This window comes from Lasioglossum baleicum, chromosome 12 (genome assembly GCF_051020765.1).
Source record: "Lasioglossum baleicum chromosome 12, iyLasBale1, whole genome shotgun sequence".
NCBI classification, from domain to species: domain Eukaryota; kingdom Metazoa; phylum Arthropoda; class Insecta; order Hymenoptera; family Halictidae; genus Lasioglossum; species Lasioglossum baleicum.
This window is the reverse complement of record NC_134940.1, coordinates 2,958,300-2,982,590: the sequence shown is the minus strand read 5'-3', so window position 1 is coordinate 2,982,590 and position 24,291 is coordinate 2,958,300. Positions and strand designations below refer to the sequence as shown.

The window sequence follows — 24,291 nt, the reverse complement described above, 5'->3', positions numbered from 1 at the left end:
CTTGAACGCTGGTTTTGTGCATCGTGATTACGAGCTTAACGTTTCAACATAATTAATGAGTCAGTTTGTACGCGCGTAATACATGTATATATTGATATTCCTGGTAACAAGGTACAAAGTATCGGTCACTTCTGACTCTGACTAACCAACGTGACGAACAAACGTTGAGTACGCGGCTAAGGTCAACATTTAAATGAAATATCATGATTAAAAGTTGAATTTCGATTTAATTTGAGTCGCTGAGAACATTTGTAAATATCTCGAGGAAACTAACTATTCTGGTATCGATACCACGAATCCCTTCCACAATCGCAATTAATGACAACACCAATTTTGTTTTTATAAATTAGCAGAATCAGCCGTATCGTAGACAACGGTAAATCCGATTAAACTTTTATTCCACTCTATAGTTTATTACCTCGAATTTTTCATTAATTCAACCTTTCAACGACTTGCGCAATATCCACACGTATACGATGTTACATGTGCATAGGAGGATGCAATGTTAGCTGACTTCGTCATTGCGCTTAGTCACGAGGATTATCGCCTTGTAATAATGTCACCAGGACGTCTCGTTGCAAAACGCTCACCGAACATGCGACTCTCGGGAACAAACGAACTAGACGAGCAAATATTCTTGTTTATCACTTCCTTGGGTTCGCAGGCGCATCATTACCGACACGTAATCAGAAATGATCGTACGTGTTCACTATGCAAGAGGTCCAACAAAGGTCCAAAACTTTTTCATACACTTAAACCCGACAAAGGGAAACGTGCAAACCGTTGTGGAAAAAGCTTCGCTAATAAATCCGAAGCTCGAAACTCTTTTCAATCGGAACAAGGATTCGCGAGGGCGAGGACGAGGGATCCGTGGGAGGATTTCGTAGAAAGTTTCTGTAAAGGCTGGTCAGGAAATCGCTGTGGATCGTCCAGGGATTTCCTCGCGGAAATCGTTGCGGCCGCCCACCATCCGGCCGACGTTAACGTTATTCCGTGGAGCTGGGAAATCCATTCGCTCACTTTTCCTATTTTCCGCATGGGACGTGCATTCAAACGCGATAACCTTGAACTTCATTCGCCTCCGTGTTCCCCTCCCTCTGCTGTCTTTTTATTCTCTCTTTTTGCGCTCGATCTCTCTTCCTCCTCGTACTTCTTCCTCTCCACTTATCGGACCTTCTGCACTCTCTCTCCTGCTCGTTCCATAAACAACTCGTCCCTCTCTCTCTCTCTCTCTCTCTCTCTCTCACTTTTATCTGCCTATCGTCACCTTCCTTCCCCCCACACGATCCTTCTCTCTCTCTCCAGTTTTCCACGGTTTTCCCGTTTCTCTCGACCGTTTGATCCACTGACGTCACGGCTATCGACCCGAAATCCCCGGTTCCCGTGTATCTATTAATACGGGGCCGTGTGCACGTGGAACATCGGCACGTGTACCTTCACGCGATACGCGCCACATGTGTGCACGCCTGTCATGTGTGTGTACGTGTGCACACGCACGATTCACGCCCAGACCAACGTACACTTCCGTCTTATCGGAGCAGCGCAGTTTTACGGTGGCATTGAACGACGCCAGACTCGTTCGCTGCAGTCAACACACATCGATTTCCCTCTCGCACTTCCGGCCCCACGACGACGCCGCGAGATGCAACGACCGGGTCTACTCGGACCCAACTGTTGAATGCACCCGACTACCCACCGGACACGACCTCGATCGATCGGCCAAAATTAAAATTCTCTCCGAGTCTCTTATCAGACTGTGGCTAAAAATTATTGTAGTTTCAAGGTTTTATCAGACAGAAAATTGGAATTTCGTGTCTGCAAAGACCACTGTCGCCGACGATAACGTTCTGTTTGATTCAACTTTTTTCAGATTCATCTACAAAAATTAACCCTTTGCGCTCGGAGCCGTTTGAACTCGAAGATCAAACATTTCTTTCGACCTAGAATGATTCCTTTCTATATGATTTTTTTCATTTTATGGATATGAAATTGATGTAATACCTCGAACAGTACTTAAATGATTAGCAATTGGTTAGATCCCATTATACTTAATAATGTCAGCCACCATTCGAGTGCTAGGGTTTCAAAATTGCATAAACATCCGCAGTCTAATTATTATAGATCGTTGGACTCGTCTGTAGGACGATTCGAGTAATTTCTACGATTGGATGTCGGAACTTTTTCCCGGCGCAGTCGAAATCTGGAGCAATTTGTGCGATTGATCATCGAAACTCTCGCGCAATCTTCCGGATTGCATTGGCTACTCGCCGTTCCCCTTTGAAGCTTCTTTTCACGTCTATTCGAAGGAAAGTTCTTTATAACGAGTATACATATTGCAGACCGCCGACGATCCTGCAGGTATTCTGATCCAGGAAGTCCTTGACACACAGTCTGAACTTATATCAGTTGATCGCATGAAACATTTAACCCATCGGTTATCGATCGTACATCTAACAAAACATATACATACGTGACTTATAATCGTGATAGACAATATCCAATCACATACATGTATACATACAGTTTATTATGTAATGCTCGTTTCGTTCGTTCGTAATTGCAGGTGGTGGCATCAAGGTGTCCTCAATCAACCAGCGGCGGCCATAGTTTCCGGAACAGTTTCTCCGTCGTCGTGTGGTCGTGTCGACTCGTTGCAAACGATTTTTGTTGACGCACGTAAACACCGGCGCATGTATTCAGGCTCCGACAAGACGTCACGTCCTCGTGACCTGTGCAGAGTGTGTGCACATAGTGCACGTCAGTATGAACTTATGTGTGCTGCATCGGGACACGTCAAGGGCATGGCCGTCGAAGCGAGGAGTCACGGCGGAAAAACACGATTGCGATGCTAGGAAAAAGAAGACACTCTGTTACGATACCAGATAAGCTGTTCGATCGGCTGCGATTGCGGTTCCCGCGTCCGGGTTGCGCGAAAACCGCGTTTTGTCAGCCTGTTGCATTCATTGCATACATTCTTCCAAGACTAAAATGAGCAGTCAACAGTTTCAAAGGATGGAAAAATGAAAAACTTTCGACCTAGTCAAATCATTGAAGGAATACATTGCAAAGATCCACTCATGAAAACGGATGAATGTCAAGGGTGCGATGAGATTGCACAGTTGCATTTATTGCATCCATTCATCTATAACAAAAATGAGTATGTAGCTACAATTTAAATGGATAGAAAAATTAAAAGGATTGAAACGTATCAATAACTTTGACCTAGTAAAATCATCGAAGGAGTACTCGTGAAAACAGATGAATGTGAAAGATGCAAACGAGGCGCAATAAGGAAGGATTTAACAAGGGAACAAGTGATTCCGTTGTTCGCAATTACGATTTTCCAGGAGAATGACTCGGTTGGAGGTCTGGGGTTGACGTCGCAGTCGCAAACAATTAGGGAATTAATTCTCCAAGGTTCGGAAAGCTCATTTTCCACGGCAGGAGAAGGCGAGCAAAACAACTGCGATACCTTTTCTCCGGATCCCGCCTGATTTTCTATCTTACAGCGGCTGTCCGAAGGCCGCGCCGCGCAGCTGGTTCGCCATTCAGTAGCCAATCTGTTCGTCTTCCTCTGCTTCCTGGTCACCGGTTACTCTGTCCTCTTCTTCTATTCTCCCTCCATCCGGAGGTGCAGTTCGCGGAGCATGCTTGGAACAACAATCGAATGCGGAAAAATTCTTGACAAGGCCGTCGGGTGTCAAGGACGCTATACACATCGCGCTCTCGTCTACCTGACTTACGCGCGTTCACAATGGATCCTCGCAACAACCGGCTGATCGTTAGCGATCCTTTTCTCTCGAGTGCATCCCTAACGAACGATTGGAATTTTCGCGTTTTTGCTGTCGTCGTTTCCACCGCGACATTCTCCTGGTTGTTCAGTCCTTTGTCCGTGTTCCACGTTCCACAGTGGTCCGCAGCATCCTTTTAGCTGTTTGCACTCGAATGGTGACTCTGAGGCGTCTGTAGTCTGTACCACGATTGAAAACAGTTTGAATACTATTTTTGTCAATGTAGAAAAGATTACATAGATTAAAAATGATCTGGGCTGACAGAAATGTCTTGATTTTCGAATTAAAATTACTCAAGCGCAAACAAAGGCGTGTCGACTACACTAGCAAATATCTATTTCGCATTGAAGTATAGTCAGTTTCTTCAATAAAAATGGATCTACGTTTTAAACAGTTATGTAGAAAGTGGAGTACGAGTAACTGAAGGTGAAAAGTTGACGAGCAGTTGGTTAAATCAGCGAAATCTTTTGTTTTCGAATGGGCACAGGGGAGAAGTGTTTATCCGTTAGCTGTCCGAGAGTTCGCAAATTCATAAAGCGTCGTAAACTGTCGGGGAACGGCAGACTAACAGCGCTTACGACCTCGACTTTTCTCTCATAATCGACTACACCTGAAACTGGGAAAACATCGTGTCCCCTTCTTTTGACCGGTCGGAATTTACGATCGCTCGTGGACCGTTACGCCTTGAATACTCGCACAGCCGTGGCCCTGAAATGTCGTAATGGATTTCGGAGAGGGAGGGTCGAAGGGTAACTGGAAATGATTTACGACCCCGTTTACTTCTCATTCTTTGCCTTCTTTCCGCGCGTAACACAAATGTCGCACGCAACGTGGAAGCTTTTTTCAACCGGAAGGGCTTCGAGTCGTGCTTGTCTGAACGATCCTAATGCTCGAGGTCTGCCAGAAATGGAGGCGGAATCCTTTTTTTTTTAAGAAGAAAAGTATTCTCTGTGTCGTTTCTTAATTTTCGCTTCATTCCATAAATGCTAACTATTTTTACCACGTTTTTATTAGCTCGCTTTCTTGCATGTCTGTCTGTCTGTTTGTTCGGTACAAATTTTGCAATTGATCTTTTCAGTCTACAAGTTGCAAATCAAATGGGAGGCGGTATACCTTTTTTTTCTATCTAAAAAATGCTAGGAAAGTGGAAGAGTGTTTTCTCAGTGTCGTTTCTTAATGTTTACTTCATTCCATAAATGCTAAATATTTTGCAGTCCGGCATTGACATTGATCGATCACGAAAAAGTGAAGCTAAAATAGCTTTCCGCGACCTTTGATAAATGCCTATTTTCGTATTCTAAATAACAAGTGCCTGAGAACGAGAGCAGACTTGTTTAGATAAATAAATTCCGAGTCAATGTTGCACGTATATTTTTCTACTTCCTGCGATGGAGCGCAACACGTGGTTTTTAAGTGATAAAATCGTTTTATACGATCGAAACGAATTTCCTCTTGGCGTTAAAATAGTTGTAGACACATGCACGGCTGTGTGCAAGGTCGACCTGTTATGCAGTTGTTATTAATAACCGTGGCCAATGGCGAAAGTCGTGTCACTCGGTAGCGGGATACGTCTGCAACCGGAAATAGTCGGATTTCTGAATGAAGCGCCGTCATCGGGACCGAGAGAATTGCTGCAACTCTTTCAGGGTTATTATTACGCATGACTTCAGGATTATTGTTCATTCTTTGGGGAGCTTGGCCCATTGTCTTGGCATTCTCTGCCTTTCCTTCCGGTTTCGTGTATTCCGCTTCTGAACCCTTTGCACTCGGAGCTATTTCAACTCGAAAATGAATATGATTTTTAAAATTTTATGGACATGAAATTGGTATCATACCTCACACAATACCTAAATGACACTGCTCTCATATTTTTTCGCAGAATCTGGGAACCGATCGAGAAGCGCCGAATGACCCGCGTTGACACAATCACGATGGAACTCGGAGACCGAGCAATGCCGAGCATTATACCCGGAACGTTTCGTCCGCGGAAAAGAAGACCGCCTTGAGATCGAGCAGCTTTTTTTTTCTCGCAGATCGAAATATGAAACAGGTAAGGTTGTTCCGAGGATCGAAGAAAGCATAGCCGGGGGGGGGGGGGAAGAGAGAACACGTTCGACCTTCGAGCGTGTGCCATTCATTATAAATCTATAATTATCAGAGTTCACGGATGTGGATCGTGATCTTTCGAAGGCGGCGAAAAACCGTGACGTGCTATTCCAGTTACCAAAGTCAGTTCGATTTCCGTGTGTGCCTCGCGGATATTGTTAGAACAACGAAGTTACGTGCTCGTTTACTCAAGTGGTTGATGTGCCGGCTACGATATATGTGTGCGCGCGCGTGTATGTGTACGCGGACGTGTGTAAAAGACAGAGGCCAAAGTGCACCTATGTATGCCCGTGCGATTTCAGGCTAAAAACGGAGCCAAGGATATCGGGACAATGAGCAGGGTTAGGGTAATTCAGGCCCAGCTCGTTGGCCTTTCTCCCATCGATCAGCGGTTATCTATTCTGACGTCATTTTCTTTTTATTAGTCCGTGTTTCAATTCAATGGGGAAATAAAGGCATATTATTAGTAGACAGCAGATTTCGAAAAATCTATGGTACACGGCTAGACACTTTTTAACGGAACCTTCAACAGCGACAGCAATTTTCATTGTGAACTAACAAGTTAAGTCGCTCTCGATAACGTCATCTAATAGTTTCATTTAAGATCGTAATGTAACAGACGATTTCTATGCTTCCTTTTGGTACAGCACGATCATTGAAAATCCTATTAATAGGCTTTCGGTAGGTAAAGCGTTGATATGTTTATTAAATTCTTCTAATGTTTCACTGCTTTCAATTAAACCTACTCATTTTCCTCATAAATGCATCAAATCACCTGTTCAATTATATTTAGACTGCGGATCTTTATGCAAAATAAAAAATGTTTGCATTGATTGCAAGACAGAGGAGCGAAATAAAAATTTCTTTCTTCTTTTAATTATCTAACGAAGTTGAAACCAATACATTGATGTCTTGAAATCTTTTTAATATGTTCACTGCTCCAAATTGTGCCTACCCATTTTTGTGATAAATGCATAAAATCCGCAGTCTCTAATTATATTATTGGTATTATGTATTCTTAATGAATGAAGACTTCAGATTTATGCACAATGTAGAAATTATCTTCCTTCATTGAAATTCAATGAGAACGAATTCTCTTATTAGATTAGAATCATTCGGCACCCTTCGTACACAAACTTCGACGATCACTCTACCTACCGACCTTTCGAAAAACGTGCAAACCATGTTTTTGGAATGAATTATGTTTCTGCTCGTGTTTCCTCGGTTCCTTAAAATTACCTTTTCTCGTTAAAACATCCTACGTTCAGGGTAGGCCAAGGTAATCTCGGTGATTCGTCAAGGGTCATCTTCCTCCTAGAGAAAGCGACTTTCAGAGACTTTCTAGAGATGTGTACGAAAGTCATAAGACTCCAAGGGCAGCTTCTCGAAACCGAGTTTTCACCGCACGGGTCGCTCGACCCACCTCTTTGCGGTTTCTTGCATCCTGAGGACCAAGCCCCGATTTCACGGTTCCTCGACACATCTGTTCGAGATGGGACTTTCCTCGTCACGGTGCGTTTCTTACATTTTTACGTGACTGTCCTAATTTGCTGCACAAGGACTGGACGGATCGTGTTACGATCATTGCTTGCGTTTGCCTGAGTTATTGGCCCTAAATTTTTCCGGCTCGTAAAGATCCTCCCATTGTCGTTGAAAAAGTACACGAAACAATTGAACAGTCTAAAAGACGTATATTCAGACACTCTCGTAAAATATTTTAATCGTGAATAGACCGCGGATCTTTGTGCAAGATAATATTTTGCAACGATTGTGGGCACCAGGAGTTAAATAAACATTCACTTCATCCCTCACAATCGATTTTTTACATTGAAAACAGCGTAAAACATCAAATCAAACATGAAACGAAAACAATATTCTCAAAATGGCACGCATTGATTCGAAGGATTGAAACAGAATCTTTTCTACTTGATCGGAGCAAATATTTTATGAAAACGATTTCTGTCTACAAACTGTGATATATTTTCTAACTCGCCTAATAATGCTTTCGCCGTACAAAGCCCGAATGAATCAACGCATTGCTATCACTTGCTACCAGGAACGATGAGACAAAGGATCGCGAATAAGGAACGCGAGGCAGCATGGACAAAGATATCGGCTCGGTATTTCTTCGGGAAGTGAACTTCGTATTGTCTTATAATTTTCCATGTGCAGGAATAAGTAATAATTCCCCGAGTCTCTCTCTCTCTCTCTCTCTCTCTCTCTTTCTCTCTCTTCTCGATGCCAATTGCCCTTCGCTTAGCGTCGCAGTAATTGGATGAAATACTGTTCGCCAGGTAGCGGCGGCCGTAAATCTCGACCGGCTATAAACGACCGATTCTTTTCACTTTCGTTGAGACGAGCGAGAAATGTGTGTCACGAGGTCATCGGGCCATTGGCCGTGTTCCACTTTCCAGTTCCCTTTCCCTTTTCGAGAGCGAACGACGACGCGCGGCGTTTTAATGCCGTGTTCGCGTTTCGAGCGGAGGAAAGCGATAAACAGAGAGGAAAAGAAATTGACATCGTCTTCTTCTTCCTACTTTTGCGCCACGCGGTTTGCTTTCGGCGCTGTTTCGCAACGCGTTTCCCGTTGGACGAAATTTTATGTTATGATGCTACTACCCGAAAATATATGCTGCTACCTCTTTATTTACTGTCTCACCTTGTGGCAAGAATTCCGAGTGCACAACATCGCGGTAATCGAAAAAAATTACAGATACTTTGTTCGATATTTTTATCCATTGTAAAAATCGCCAAACACACTTGAGATATGAACTGACAAAATGGCGCACTGTAAACAAACTAAATGACAATTGACGCTCAAACTCCGCGTGAGTATAGAGTATAAGTTGTGCCAACTTGGCGACAAAAAGAATCTCGACAATCCCTTTCAGCGGGCTTTTTAAATGACCTATTCCCGGTACTTTCTTGACAGAATGTAGAACAGCCATTAATTCCGGCCCACCCTGTCAACGTATAAGTCTTTTCACCCACACGGCTCTAATAAATTCATTTCAATAACGCAACGTCGCGCGTCGCGGACACTGGTAATATACAGGGTGTGTATTGACACACTTTCTACTGTAATTACTTTATCGGTTGTACGCGAAATTCCACTCGCAGGCTGGACTGAGACATACGAAATGGCGGAATGCTTTTTTGAAGCCCCACTTCACGATATAACAGCAATAAACAGCAATGAAAGTTCTTAAAGGCGACAAAGAAAATATTAAAGGCAACAAGGGATGAACGAGGGTTGAGAGATAGAAAAATTACTAGGAACATGTAACCGATTTCAAGTCTCTAGCTCATCAGGAAGTTAGTTTAAAATCAATTGCAAAATTTCCCACCGAACAGACAATGAAACAAGAAAGCGAGCTAATAAAAACGTGGTAAAATTGATCCGTGTACGTAAAAGTCCGCTGCCTCTTTTCGGAAATAAAAAATCGACGAGACACAGGCTGCGTGGCAGTGGCGTGGGCATTCGACCCGGCCAAATGAAAAATACAGTGGCGCAGGCGTGACAAGCGTATCGCAAGAATTAAAGCTAGAAAGCTCGCGTAATCGAGTAGTTATTAGTACCGGTCCAGGGGAACAACTCTCGCGTGCACGGGCCATTATATAATATTATTTTACGAGGCCGTAATGACATCGTTAAAAGGCGACATAGTATTCTAATGCGCGGGCATTATCCGACGGGGTCCAAGACGGTCGTAAATACCCTCGCGGATGGACAGGAATCGTGTAATCGGGTAGCCATTAATATCAGTCCGCCTCCTCGATATAATCTCGAGACCCGGCACGCTTATCCCGGAAACGGCTTTCACTTTCTCCCCACTGCCTCTGTGTCGAGGTAACTTTCACTAACGAGGCCCCGCGAAACGGCTCGTGCGCGCACCTACGATCGTAGATCGGTGAACACAAAAAAAAAAAAGAAAAACAAACGAGAGGAAGAAAGAATAAGGTTTCTGGGTCGGCACCACAGACAAAGAATTCCCGCCTTTTCATTGTCCGATGACCTCGTGAACTTATTCCGAACCCTGACGGAACACATCGTGCGCGTGTGGTCGCCTCCGAAGAATTTCGAAATTCGCTTTCTTCCGACCCCGGACACGCCTCCGGAGAGATTCTGCTTTTTCTTCCCTCTGTTGCGAAATCCATTGTTGCGAATGTTTAGTGGAGGCTCGAACTAAATCTACGTTTGATTACAGCGAGTGCTTCTGTAACTGTTCTGGATACTGCTATTCTTATTTCATTTAAGAATTCGAAGACGTACACTAGACTCTCGCATAACGCGACCAGAAACTTGTTTGAAAAGACTGTATGTATTTATCGTATGTTGCCACAGAAGATATCGGTACACAGCAATTTTAAACAATTTTCGCACCACGTTATATGGGAGTCTACTGTACGAAGATATTCGTATTCTACTGCGTCCAAGCGGAACTATGGTTCTCTCTCTCTCTGGTATCGAAGGTCCTGCCAATAAGCATAATCGGAGCGAGCCGTAAAAATCCAGAGAATCCTTCGCCGGGTCATAAAATCGGAACTGTAAGATCGGAGTTTGTTATTCGCGATAACAGAAGCGTCGCGCGCGTAACGAAATAAGAGAATCTGAAGTCCGTCGCGTTCTGCATAGAATTGCCGAGGATTTTATTGGCTCGGCAGATCGTGTGCGAAGGATTCCTCGAGGAAACTGATATTTCTAGTGTCGGGGGTTGACGTGCGGCGCACGTTTTACCCGGATTATCCGGGGCCCGGAGCTCGTCGGCTCAGAACTCCAGGCTGTAAAATCGAATATACTTCGCGTCGCTGGCGGACACTCGCAATTATGGCTGGCAAAGCGAGGCCCGTGTCAATAATCGTAAATGCATAAAGCCGTAAATGGCGGGCACGAGGAGGCACGCGAGGGCCACGTTCAGCATCGGCAGCCTCGCAAGCGGAAAACGCCTCCGCTTCGAACGTTTCTTTCGAGACGTTCTCGCGACCTTAGCCTCCCTGCCTTTTTCGAGGGGCGACTGACGTTTTTACGGCCGATAGGAACGATCGCTTTTAAATCTCGCTTTCCGACCCCGGGAGAACCCCGCGACAGATGTTCTCTAGAGAAATTCTGACGCTGGTCGTGCGACGGAGACACCTTTATTGCCGGCTAAACGGGCTCGTGGCATTCGCTGTGACGTACAGGGTGGGCCAACCTTTCTCGGGATCTCGTAATGTCCTTGGCGATGGCGAAAACGTTGATACAAGATGATCCTTTGTTAGGAAATCTCCTCGTTAGACTTGAAATCCCTTGCACTTCAACGTAGAAGAAAGAAAGTTGCTTGGGTGTATATTCATCCTTTTGCAAATCAAATTTAGACACACTTGAACGGTGTCATTACTGCGAATGAAACACGAGACTCGATACGCTTCAATAAATACAAACATATGTATATTTTCATTTTTTACATTTAGTCCAATCAATAAAAAGTTGTAGAGGTAAATGGAAGGAACACAATTTTTACTTTGGGTCTTTCTTTGGACTAGTTAGGATTTCACGGTTTTCTGCGTATATCTCGGAAACTATGCGTACTAGCGATAAGACCATTCCATACAAAATTCATTTTTTTCGATGTTTTTGTATCACCAATGGTATCATGTTTGGACTGATTTCCCTCGGAAAAAGAATGGGAGAAATGCTCCGATGAGAGTATCGTAAAGAATGAATCGCAAACAAAAATGTTTCGTCAACGAATTTGCTAAATGAATTGCCCCACAAAGAAGAGCGCGTGTACACGGTTGAATTGCCGGAGTGAAAACGACGCTCTTGAACTCGTGACCGGTATAGAAGATATTTTGTCGCAGAAGTGTAACCGGGTCAGTCGAACAGCTTATGATGGGAAACGGTTCGGCACATATACACGCATGAGGTCGACGCTCGTGATCCACAAAGAGTTTATTATGCGAGACCGGGAGGCGGGGAAGGATAGGTATACGAATGTAGCGCGCGACCGCGTATCAAGATGTATTATTCGGATTGACATCGAATGTATTATTCCGTCATTTCGTGGCCTTCGCAAGGGATCGAATAGGGACAAGCCAGAGTAGCACACTTCGGAGAGGCGGCTAAGTCGGTCACGACCCCGAAATATATGCCACCGTACCGTCTACTTGCGCTTGGCCGCTATAGCGCTCTGATTTTAGGCCGTCTGCCTTTCGAGGTCAAAGGTCAGCCGGCATCTACGTCAAACTGAAAAATGTATTTATAGAGCCGGGCATTTTTACTTTGCGGCTCCTGTCGCCATCTTTGCCGGAGCCTGGACTAAGCGGATCATCTTTTCCGACGCGCATGGTCATTTTCCACTGCTTTCCGCAAGCTTCCTTCTACGGTAATATGTTACTGCTTCTTTTCAGTAAAAATAGAAAATGATAGTAATTATTTTTTATGTGGATGTACCGATGCATCCGTCAGGTGTGATTGCGCTTTATTCTTTAATGCAACCCAATTTCTTTTTGGTGCATCGGTGCATCCACATAAAAAATAAGGTCGTAAGAAGTTAGGACGGATTTCTTTTCTATTTTTACTCAAAAAACGAGGAGCAACTTTATCCCAGTTTCCCAGACTCACCCTGTATAGATACCAAGAATTAAAAAATACCGCCCTATCATTTTGAACGTTATTAAAATGATTAACGCAAATTTTTTCATTTAAATACATTTTACATATATTTCTTAATCATTTAATCATATAAAATTTGAAACCGGTTATACTTGACCGGTAGGTTCACAAATAAATGCACAGTGAACGCAGACAAATATTTATTTCGCGTAAAAGTCCGCCGTCTAGTTGTCTGGCCGGATTTATCGACTTTCCAAGAGTCAATTCACTTTCTATGTGGCTCCAGAAATAGTTCGATGCACGAGAACGCGGTACTCGGGAAAATGGTACCCGCTGCACACGTGGGGATAGACAGTGTTCCGGTTCCGACCTTGTTTTCTGATCGTCGAGAGTCGAATTCGTCGGGACGAATTCCTCCGGGCTCATTGTCTGCCCCTGAACAATGCCGAATAAGCTAAACGCGAAGTGGGTGAATAGGTCACGAAGAAGTTACAGTAGAAGCGGAGCACAGCCGTCTTTCTCCACGGAGAGGACTTCGGGACAACACACAGGCTAAATCGAAAGTCGGCGTCTCCGCCGCGCCGCGCCGTGTGTGGGAAAGCTTATGGAATGATACACTATTGAAATTCGTCGCTGATTGCTCGCTCACGCGCCCGCTCGCTTTCGCTTGTGATACTTTACTAAATGTAAAAGTCCCGCGTTGACTCCAAACACCGTTGCGCTTGATTTTGGAGATCGACTTCACCCGAGAGACTCCTTTTACACGGTGCAATTTTTTAAATCACGCTTCTTAAAACAATTTGGTTCTTCAAACTTATTTGAAAAGGTCCGTTCATCGCTGAAAAATACCAAAATTAATTTTGCTGTGAAATTTTCTACCTGAATCGCAACAAACTGGCGACACTTTTTTATTCAGGGCTCTTGAAAGAATTAGGTTCTTCAAATTTATTTTAGAAAGTCCATTCATCCCTTAGAAGTAGCAAAATTAATTCTGTTTCCAAGCATGAATTTTTCCAAGAGAACATGGTCGCTTTCAAGAAATTAATTTATCCAACAATCTCAATAGGCACAATATTATAATATAATGGTAATTTAAAATTTTTCTAATGTTTTCATTGTTCTAATGTTCTCATTTTTGACGTAAAAATGCATAGAATCGATTTATTAGATTAAAAGCGGAAGATACTGAGAACCCTGTAGAGATTATTGATTCATGCGCGGCGCGCTGATGTTTAAAGGACCTGTCCGTAATTGCAATTAGCATGCGGCCAAGAGTGTGCTGCCCTCTGGGGCCGTCTCCTCCCAGTGAAGGAGCCGCGGTGTAGATCGGGATCGACGAGAGATCATTTAAATAGCAGCTGCATCACGATCATGCAGGAGGTTCGCCGATCGTACTCTCACTTTCTCTGCGATATACCCGGCGCGACCCGGTTTCGGGGCGACACAGTTTGCTCCATCAAACGAGAAAGTGAACGCAAAGTTCTCCTTCTCTCTCTCTCTCTCTCTCTCTCTCTCTCTCGTTTCGTCTCCACTGGAGAAATCCTTTCGCGTAGGTGAGATAGCTTTTGTCCATGCGTCGCGAGGCGACACGGTAATCAGTGACTCAGGGAATTATTACTTTCGAGAAACGACGGTGATAAATCTGTTTCGGCGACTTCCTAGTAAAACGATACAGTCGAGCGGCCCGGTGAAAGCTCGACACCCGACCAGGCTTTTCACGTGTCTCGATCTGGCTTCGATTATACACCGGTCGAACGCTATGATCATTCGCTGCGGCACGTGGTTCCGTGGATTTATGGCGACAAGGGTTTATTGGGTTTCTACTCTGGCGATGCCGTGCAACATCGTAACTGATCGCAGTGATCGCAGAATCACGATCACCGTCGTCATTCTAACTTCATTCACGCCGTGATCGTGATTCTTTGATCTAGAGCAGGGGTGGCCAATCTTTTGCATACCATGCGCAAAATTTTTTCACATACCAGTTCAGGTGCGCCATACAACTCGAGCACTTTTTCTAAATTCTTACGTTCGTTGTTGCGGTTGGAAAATAGGAATAGGGGTAGAACCTGCTTCGGTTAGGGGAGGCAGAGGGATAACTCAATCGCGCAACGACATACGTTCATTGGAGCACTAATCTACAATAGTGAGAAATAATCTTCTGGACGATAGGGCGATCACTGTCTTGAACACCGCAATTCCCATCGTATAATTGTAAACTGTCAAAAAATAGCGACGAATTGATGAGTAAGAAGGCTGAATAAATTTAACTGAGAGCTCTCAGGTGTTGAAAATATTGAAGATGGATTCAGTTATGGCGCCTACATGAAAAGAATAAGTATAGGCGCAAGGATCCAATGCGCCACTTGTAATCGTGGCGCATGATTGACAAAATAATTGTGGCGCATGCGCCACAGGTTGGCCACCCCTGATCTAGAGTGATCTAGAGTATTTTAGAGCGAATTTGATCACTGTCATCTTAGTTCTTTCTTTAAATACAGCAATTAGCTCGCATAAAAATATCTGCATGTAACGTAAGTTTAAAATTACGTTTTCTGTATACATATAGGGCGAACTACGAATCGTGATCAGTAGACTGCGGATCTTTATGCAAAAGAAAAATTTCTTACCTAAATTGCAACAAACTGGAGTGAAATAGAAATTTATATTCTTCCCTGTTATGTTTAGTGGCTTGAAAATAATATAATAGTATGTTTAAAGTTTCCTAATATTTTTGCTATTTTAAATTACAGCTACTCATTTTTGCCATAAATGTACATGACCAGTATAGTTTAAAAAATAAAAAAAGCAGTTTGTTTTGTTTTTTCTTGCCATTCTTTTTGTTATGTTATGATACTTACCGAATTCGTCTTGAAATTCTTTAACAGATAGTCGTAAAAACATTGAAAGTGACCACGAGAAATCATGGAAAGAAAGAGTCGACGAAAACATTTGGTACAATCACGTGAAAGCTTCTAACGCGAAGCACAATTTCGACCGTCGAGATCGAAGGTCAAGAATAAACATTAAGGATAACGTCGCCATTCGTCGACATTTTATGCGCGTGGTACGTTGCAGAAAATAAAGGAGCGGGGATACAATGGGAGAACGCGCCGGTTCCGTTTCGGGCATCATAAAAGCTTGTGTGTATCTTCAGAGGCAGCGTGTTTTGTTCAAAATTTAGGTTCAACGGCGGCGCGGCGCGGCGTCACGGGTTCTTGAGGAACGATAGGGGAGTCGGAGGATTATCGGGAGAATCGTGTTTGGAAATTCAAAGCAGAAACCGCAAAAATACGATTCCCCGGCGGAGAAGAGCGTGCGCGCACGGTGTGTAAGCTGGTATTTTCAGACGGGATGACAAATGCAAAGATAGAGTGACGTCAGGGATCACAAAAGACTGTGCATTGTCCCTGTGTGGAGGTCGTCGGTTCGCAAGGAGGAAAGCACGAAAGTCATAGAGGAAGTAGTTTATTAGGGAAGCCGCTGGGACAATCTGCATTCGATACACGAAGCTTATATTTAGCTGACGGCGAATGCTCCAAGCGGACGGAGTCCATTGTTTTGCTTTTACTTTCGGCGTGTCGTTGATATAACTATATATTTGCACGTTTGAGTCCTTGTGTACGTTCCCTTTTTATTTATTTATCTTTGACAGAATTCCCAGATTTGAAGCTCGTCAATTTCTCTCTTTCATTTTCTGTTCGTTCAACCAAAAGTCTCTTGTTTCTGAAAAATGTCCTTTGATTTATTCAGGACCATTCTCTGGTTTCTATAAACTCTCCGACTTCCCCGATCGATTTTCGCATAAAGTCTAAAATATTATTGTTTGCACGAAGTCCAATTATTGGACAGCAGATTTTGTATTATTCAGTCCGAGTCGTCAAATTAATACGTCTTTGTTGCTTGACAAAAAGGCGGTTGTACGAAACTGATGTCATTATTCAAATTTATTGTAATCCCCCTGAATTTCCTCCGGTCGCAAGTGCACTCGTGTTTTCAAAGAATAGAGTCCTAGACGATAGTAGCCCGTACGAACGAGCTGCATTATTCAAAGAGCGTTACCTAATTGATATGATGGATGGAGTACGCAGGCCACTGACGGCGGCGTAAACACGCTAACTTTGTTTTCTACATAGGTAGTATGTACCAATACAGTTTCGTCTGGGGACGATTATAGAAAAAAAATCCATATGTATTCCTCGCATTGGTACTTACGCTCTGTTGGGAACGTCGCGGTTGCACATGCACGGTAGATGCACGCGCGTGTTGGGATCATCCATACATTGAGCGTCTTTCCTACACGAGTCAAGGTCAATTTCCAAGGTTTACCGAAGCGTTTCCTAGTTGATTACGTTCAATGGAACGTATTATCCGTGTGCGTTCGACTGGATGTCGACCAATAGTTGGAGATCCTCGAGCGATTCAATCCCCTGATGAATTAGGCCTGGCGCATCATCGACGGTGATGGACACGGTGATTCTTTGCTACTCTGTCGACGGAGCGATTATAATATTTTGGCAACACTGATCTTTATCAATTCATCCTTTTTATACTGGCCCTTTTGTAGCAGGAGTTTATTAGAGACACGAAAAAGATTTGTTCCTTATTTCAATGTTTATAAAATCAAGCTAGAAAATGGGAATTTTCCAGTTTCCGTAGGTAAACCAGGAAATATGTTTCTTCTATTGATCGTATTTGCTGATGATAAATTTTTAAATGTTTCTGGCGCAACGGTTCGATCGTTTATTACGAATTATAAAGCAACTTTGCTAATTGTCAAACAAAATCAACGTTTCGATCCCAGTTTGGATCTGTTTTTTCCGAAATTACAACAACATATTTAATTTACAGACGCGATTCAAATAAATCTTGAACTAGAGGGTTATTGTTGCTCGCTCGCGAGTAGGGTTGTTTTTGCTCGCTCGCTTCGCGAGCTCGCGGATAGGACTGCTCTTACGAAAGGGTTAGTGGTACGCATGGCTAGTAGTACCTATAGCTATTAATGTTTTTTTTTATTTGGTGTGTGACTCTACACGAGCCACACAAAGAACTTCCCGATTCGTTAGTTGCAGTATATTATTATCATTATTAAGTGTAATTTTTAAGAAGATTATACGTTTTCAGGGAAATTCAATAGTTTTCTACTTATCAAAATGTTTGCTATATGGCGTCGCATTAAACCAACATCGTAGGCTCGTTGCTCGCTTGGTTCCTTGTTATAGCATACTAATGTTGCAAAATAAATTGTCTTAATTATTATAGTTTTTCGCAAACGATACAACTCCTCATTATCCGGGTTAGCAGTATTGACCTTGGTTTTCTTCGATACTGTTAATTTAAATTGTCCCAAAATATATAAACCGCGCTCAATTTTGAAACTCTGCTCAGTACTACATACAACATCTGTAAAGTTCGTTTTTCTGATGTTTTAAAATTCAAACATACTTTCTCCTATGTTTGTCCCTGACTTTTATGAATCGTAATCGCTTCAGCAGGAACCACTGGAAATTGACTACGTGTGATTTGATATTTTTCCTCACTCGACAGATTTACATGATTCGAGATTTTTAGTATTGGTGTTAAATTTTGATGAATATTTGCATTTTTCATATAATCACGACGATAACGAGTTCTTACTTTCACTCCTACTCTGGCCAATTGAAAATCTAACCACAATATAGACGAAATTTTAGTATTTTCTGGAAAAGTATAATAAATTTTAATATTCCGCATGTGTATGTGCTGCATTAACCAATCCGTTTTCAACATCAATGTTATTAATAATTATCATATAGTTTATATTAATTTTCAATTTAATCTCAGTTAATAATTCGTTTTGAACTGATTGTTTTTTTAAAGATTGTAATATAAATTTTTTTTGTACTTTCATCGATATTCTTTGAAAATGTATTCTTGGGAGTAGAGATGATTAACTCACTCTTGCATTGGGATAATTTTCGATTATTGTAAGCGGAAACATTAGCGTAAGTTACAAAAAAAAAATTTTTTTTGAAGTAAAAAAATTTTTTTTAATTTAAAAAAAATGAAAAAATTTTTTTGTGTAATTAAGTTTGTTTCTTCGGTGGAAACTTTCCGTTCTCTCGTATAAATTGCATTGTTGAATGAACTCCTTTCGAAAAAAACTAAAAATCTAAAAAATTACTTGACCAATATGGACCAAAATCTAATCAGCTCTAAGTTACGACGGGGCACATCGATTGCATCATTCATCATTCTGATCGCGTTGTTACTTTTTCAGAAAACGTTAACGAAAAATTTGATACCATAGAAACAGACATACGCACACGCACACACACACACACACACACACACGAACATTTTGCTGAAAATAGTCTAAAATGACTGCAATAACCATGAAACGTGAAGATCTGCTAAAAAATCGATTTTCGATTTTCGGGGTCATTACAATAACTTCCCTATAAAATCGGGAAGTTAAAAAGATCAAAACTGGGATCGAAACGTTGATTTTGTTTGACAATTAGCAAAGTTGCCTTATAATTCGTATTAAACGATCGAACCGTTGCGCCGAAAACATTAAAAAATTTATTGTAAACCAGCAAAGACTGGCATAAATCTAATAGAAACCTATTCGCAAAGATTAAATCGTGTTATCTTCCGCAACTCTGTTGCAGAAGAACAGGAGGATCACACATATAGGCGCACATCCCTCTCAGGTGCTAATACTCGTAAATCAATCGTTATTCCCTCGGCAAAAATATATTATTTGCCGACTTTTTTCAGTATTCATAATGTACAAATGTGTGCAAATGAGTCAAACAGCGCCAAGGATGTTGCGAGAGACAGCACAAATGAAGTCACGCCTACATGACACCGGCAATACCGGCACGAGCAAAAAGTATGTACCATTGAACATACATTTTTCATTTTTACTAATAAGTCGTTGCATTATGCCGTGCACATGGGCTACCGAGGATGTTTACATGCTGTAAGGGAAGGGTCGGGCAATAAAACTTCGTTCGAGCCTAATATTTAGTAAGTATCATTCACTGGGCGGGCCGGCGCGGCATGCCGTTGCAGCGTGCCATGGCGGGACAATGACATGTGGTTACCCGACCCTGACTTTATTTATGTTTCCCCATAGCATTAAAGGCAAGTTACGCACGTGCTACGAAGGTCTTGGGCTGCGATTCCTTTGTCTACGCGTTTCGTTCAACGGCTCTCGAGCTGCAACCTTGTCGCCATTACACATCCGTCTAACGTTGTAATGCATGCGTCCGTGCATTCCTGTGCTCTTTGCTCGTTCAACTCTGCTCTCGTATGTTGCTCGAGAGTCGAGAGTCCGCCTCATCGTATATGTTTCTCTACAACGTGGGAATCGATCGAATAAATCGTCGGCCAACCTTATTCCTTGCTTAATGCACACAGAAATCGCACGGTTGAAAAGAGTTAGCGTTTCGAAACAAGTTTTTCGTTGTTCGTCACTTTGTTCAGCTGACGGGTCGTCTATTAACCGATGGAACACGATAATTGTTGACAGACTTCCGCGGGAATTTGAATTTTAAAGATACGATGCGTTCGTACAAATAAATTAAACCCTTGTCTGGAATTTTTGTTCAGTGTTCGTGAACATATTACACGTTTTGTATTACATTGATATTGAATATATATACAGGGTGTGGCCGGACGGCAGGTACAACCGAGCAGGGGGTGATAATACATGTAAAAATAAGTCGGAAAAATGAATAACATTTTTTTGTTTGACGCTTCGCGCGCGTTTTCGAGGAAATCGAGTTTGAAAATGCAGCGAATACGCTGCGTCAAACGCGTCAGACCATGATCAACCAATTCTACTTTATAGAACTAAAGCACGCGAACCTCGCGGAACTTTAAATTCGAACTTGTGTTGTAACTTATAGTATATTGAATATTGATTGTTTTGAATATATTGATATTGATCAGCTGATATTCTGATTTGACACGCGAGCGACAAAGTAGCAAGGGCAGCCGGTAGATTCGTGAACGAACGAATCCGACTCGGTTTTGCCTCCGGCGATTAAACGTATCAGAGTAATTGGAATTAAAGTCGGGGCATCGTCTAATGGACGAGTTAGCAAAGTTTTGCGGGGAGTTGCGCGCGGCAAACTAGGACAAAGACAATTTGCGTTGTCGGAGGACATCTGCTCGTTTGTATAGACCGAAGGTCCTACCAGGCCTTTTGTTCCGCGGCAATGCCGGGAGTCGTTCGGTTAGACGTGTGATATTTGCTGTAGCCTTTACGCATGATGATCGGCCATGGATCCGGCCGTGCTATTACCGTGATCGCCGCTGGTAGATAAAACAGGTGTGGTGAGGTCGAGCGAGCATGTCGAATCTTACATGGAAGTTGACCCCGATCGTTTTCATATGTCGTATCAATTATGCGACGGGAATGGTCGCTGCCGGATACACCAACGATCCATGGACATCCTAACTCGAACAATCGGTTACGGAAAACGTGTCCGTTTATTCCGGACCGTTTTATGTTGTTTATTTGGGTTTTTTTAAATTTTGCGGAGTCAAGGAACTCGTCATTTTTCCATTGAGGAACAAACAAACATTCTTGCGGTTTGTAAATCCGTTCACAAATTTAACTATTGTTGAAAAAATTGCCTACATCGATTGCAAGAAATGGAAACTAAACTGAATGTTGTCTCATCCCTCAATGATTTTAATACAGGAGAATCTGTTGACATTAGTTTGTCAAATTTTCCAACAATTTCGAATTTCATCTACTCGATTCTGCTGTAAATGCATAAAGATCTGCAGTCTACTAATTAATTACTGAATATTTATGAACGGTATGAGAAATCTATAAATGAAAAAAATCATATACGATTAAATTGTTCTAGGTCGGAAGAAATGTTTCACATATTCGACACTGCAGTCTCTTTGAAAATCCCAGGAGACTTCTCCACGAGTTAGCGCAATAATGGCCGACCTGATGCGCTCGTCTTCCAGTTTCCCATGGAAAAACAGCGCTCCGGATTGATGTACTCGCGACATCGTCCCACGCCGGGCACAGGTAGGCGACAGGCCGAGGATTTAATCTGTCGGTGGTCGACCGATCGACTGAAAAGAAGAAGAATGTGTGTCGGTCGGTCGAATGGAGTCACCAGTTTCCTCCTTCGAAGCCTCCTCTCGATCGCCAGGGAAGAATGCAGCCGTGAATGCACGGCTTCGAATCGAAACGGTAGAAGGTCGTTGCATAAAGGTCTGCGTTGGCTCATTCACGCGTGCAACGGCATAACGGATCCCGCGAGAATATTTATGCGATCCGACAATCGGGGCGGATTACGTAACGGCCGCGGTATAGTTACCATAGTGGAACTGGAATAGCGGGAACTGGTCCCCGTGCGATAATTGCGCCCGCTTAAACGGTCGATGCTCGCGTTCTTCCCGCAAAAACGGCCTCTCACCATCTTAGAAACTGACCGAGGGCGTTTTTCTGCATACATTGTACGAGGAAACGCGAATAATAACGATTATAATCGACCGTCACTGTCATCAGCAGCTTCGGATTCAGGCGTAGGGTAAGTGCAACAATTTTTATTCTTTCCGATCTTCACGGAGGTGCAGAGGTGAAAATTAATGATTAACAGCAACGCTTTTTATGGAACCATTTTCACCTCTAAAACAATTTCACCAGGGCAGCACCCCTTAAATTCACTGTGCACCAATATTCTTTCCATCTCTGCACTCTACGGTTTAAAAACTTTCTCTACGCAATTCATGAAATAACATTTACAACGAATCCAAAGGAAAGTTGCAACAATGAAAAAGGAAGAATGTCTATCTCCTCTATGTCTTCGTTAACCGTCGTATTTTACCCGCGTGAAAGTTTACGATAAAAGACGCTTACGAGAATGTCGACCGAGCAGATTTCCTTCATTAGCGTCTCCGTGAAATGAAGAGACCGTAAAAAACGCGGCGATTAAAATTTATTAGAAGATCCTGCCCAAGTTTTGATCTATAAATCATGTTCGCGGCAATGTGCGGCGCCGAGTCCGTGAGTAACGTTAGTTCTAGTTTCCCGCGAAAAAAAGGAGCATGATCGGAGAATCAGGAGGTCGCGGTGACGTATCGCGAGTACCGCTATCCTCTCACCTGCGTGAGAGGTGTCCTTCATCGGCCTTGAAGTGCTGACCGTTTTCCTCAATGACAGCGCGACTTAATTATTCGCCTGTGATTGTTCTAAATTTCTCTCGTTCCTTCTATTTTCTGCGACCGTCTTCAATCGTCTATGAATTTTCTTGTTCTTTTGGATGAATGAAAATCAGGCTCTCTCGCTTCGTTTCACGGCGATCTTTCTCGCATTTGTTAACATTAACGAGTCGATCGGGAACGAGGTAGCTCCGGCGCCGTGTAACGCAAATAATACCCCGCGAACACATGCTCGGTGAAAAGTGTACGTTAGAGTTTCCTGCGGTCGGAACTGACCATGGTCTACATTTCCACCGGATCGCGTGCTCTTGAAAATCGCCCCATTGTGAGCCGACGAATCAACGAACCTCCCACTAGCTTGTGCTGTTTTCTATAGTCGCTTGTTTAACATTATTGAATGGCCTATGGAAATTACGAGAGCTCTGCGTGCGACGAAACTGGAGGCGCGGAAGGTGAAAGTTGCTTCGAGCCTACATACATATAGCTATCGCATTTTGCACTCTAAATTCACCCTTTTGCAAATCAATTTCACCCATTAAGAAGATTTAACCATTTAAATCACATAGATTTTTTGCAGCATTTCAAGCATTTTTTGGAAAATGACACCACCTATTTTTCTGGAGGCAATGTTTACTTCCAGGAGACTGGAGAGATACATGGCCTCTCTCTGAATAGTGGTCGTCATTGTGCTCCGAAGTCTTACGTCATTTTTATCGAGCACAAAGGAGAGACATATATTGAATTCATAATGAGAAAATTTTTGAAAAAATTCGCGATTAACGTTCAGTTACTCGCGCTCCACTTTCTACGGAATCGTTTACAAGGAATTTTATATGACTCTAATGTTTATTCAATAAACTAACTACTTCAATGAATCATTAAACCATTAAATTTCGAGTTTTCACATTGTAAGTACTAACTATGTGTTAGTAATTAAAAGTTAAGCAAGGTTTAGAAGGAGGATATTTGAATAATCTCCTATTGACACCTCGAAGGACGCGCAGCGTAGAAAATGACACGATCGATATCTTGGAATTGTGCTTCGCATTGTGTGCAGTTTGCTATAACGGACCTCCGCCTAACAATCAAGGCTGACCTTTGTCACGTCACATTCTTTTCATAGTAATTGAAAAGTATTTGCTCGAGCTTGCTCGTTTGTGATGTATTTCGCAACGGCCACTTAACATAAAGGGACGCGGATGCAAATGTTTGTTTGATTCCGCAATTTTCGAGAGAGCTGCGAACACGTTGCCGTACTGCCAGATAAACGCGAACAGGTGTAACAAGATTTACAAACGTTATTTGCGTTAACGGAAAACAGAAAAAACCGGAATCCTCGTCTGTTTCGAACAACCGAATAATTCAATAATTAATTCTTTTGACTCATTAATTAATTTTTAATCAAACACGAATGTTTACTGTTTCTTCTGTTTATACTTAGTACTTCATCAACATAATTCTTTTTAATGAAAACAGCTCTTCGGCGAGTTTCTCTACGCTCGACTGCGTTTTATCCCCTTCTCTTTTTTGAATCATGAATATTACAGTGACGTGATATTTTTCAGTGGCAATCGAATATATATGTAGATGTCCTTCTGCGGCGCCCAAGTGCCGCGG

The 24,291-nt window shown here is 42.6% G+C and overlaps 2 long non-coding RNA genes across 3 annotated transcripts in view; one reads left to right on the top strand and one right to left on the bottom strand.

Moving 5' to 3' along the window:
- Positions 1-1,520: 1,520 nt before the first annotated feature.
- LOC143214620 (uncharacterized) lies at positions 1,521-18,393 on the bottom strand. The gene is made up of 3 exons (XR_013010184.1): positions 3,473-18,393; positions 2,522-2,848; positions 1,521-2,450 (listed from the first exon to the last, which is right to left on the bottom strand). It is a non-coding gene; the product is annotated as an uncharacterized LOC143214620 (long non-coding RNA).
- The window catches only part of LOC143214617 (uncharacterized), an 82,625-nt gene continuing 61,180 nt past the window's right edge, over positions 2,847-24,291 (top strand). For both annotated transcript variants that reach the window (XR_013010178.1, XR_013010179.1), the window contains exons 1-3: positions 2,847-5,438; positions 5,671-5,841; positions 21,363-22,043. This is a non-coding gene — a long non-coding RNA (uncharacterized LOC143214617). The remainder of the gene's footprint in view (positions 5,439-5,670; positions 5,842-21,362; positions 22,044-24,291) is intronic.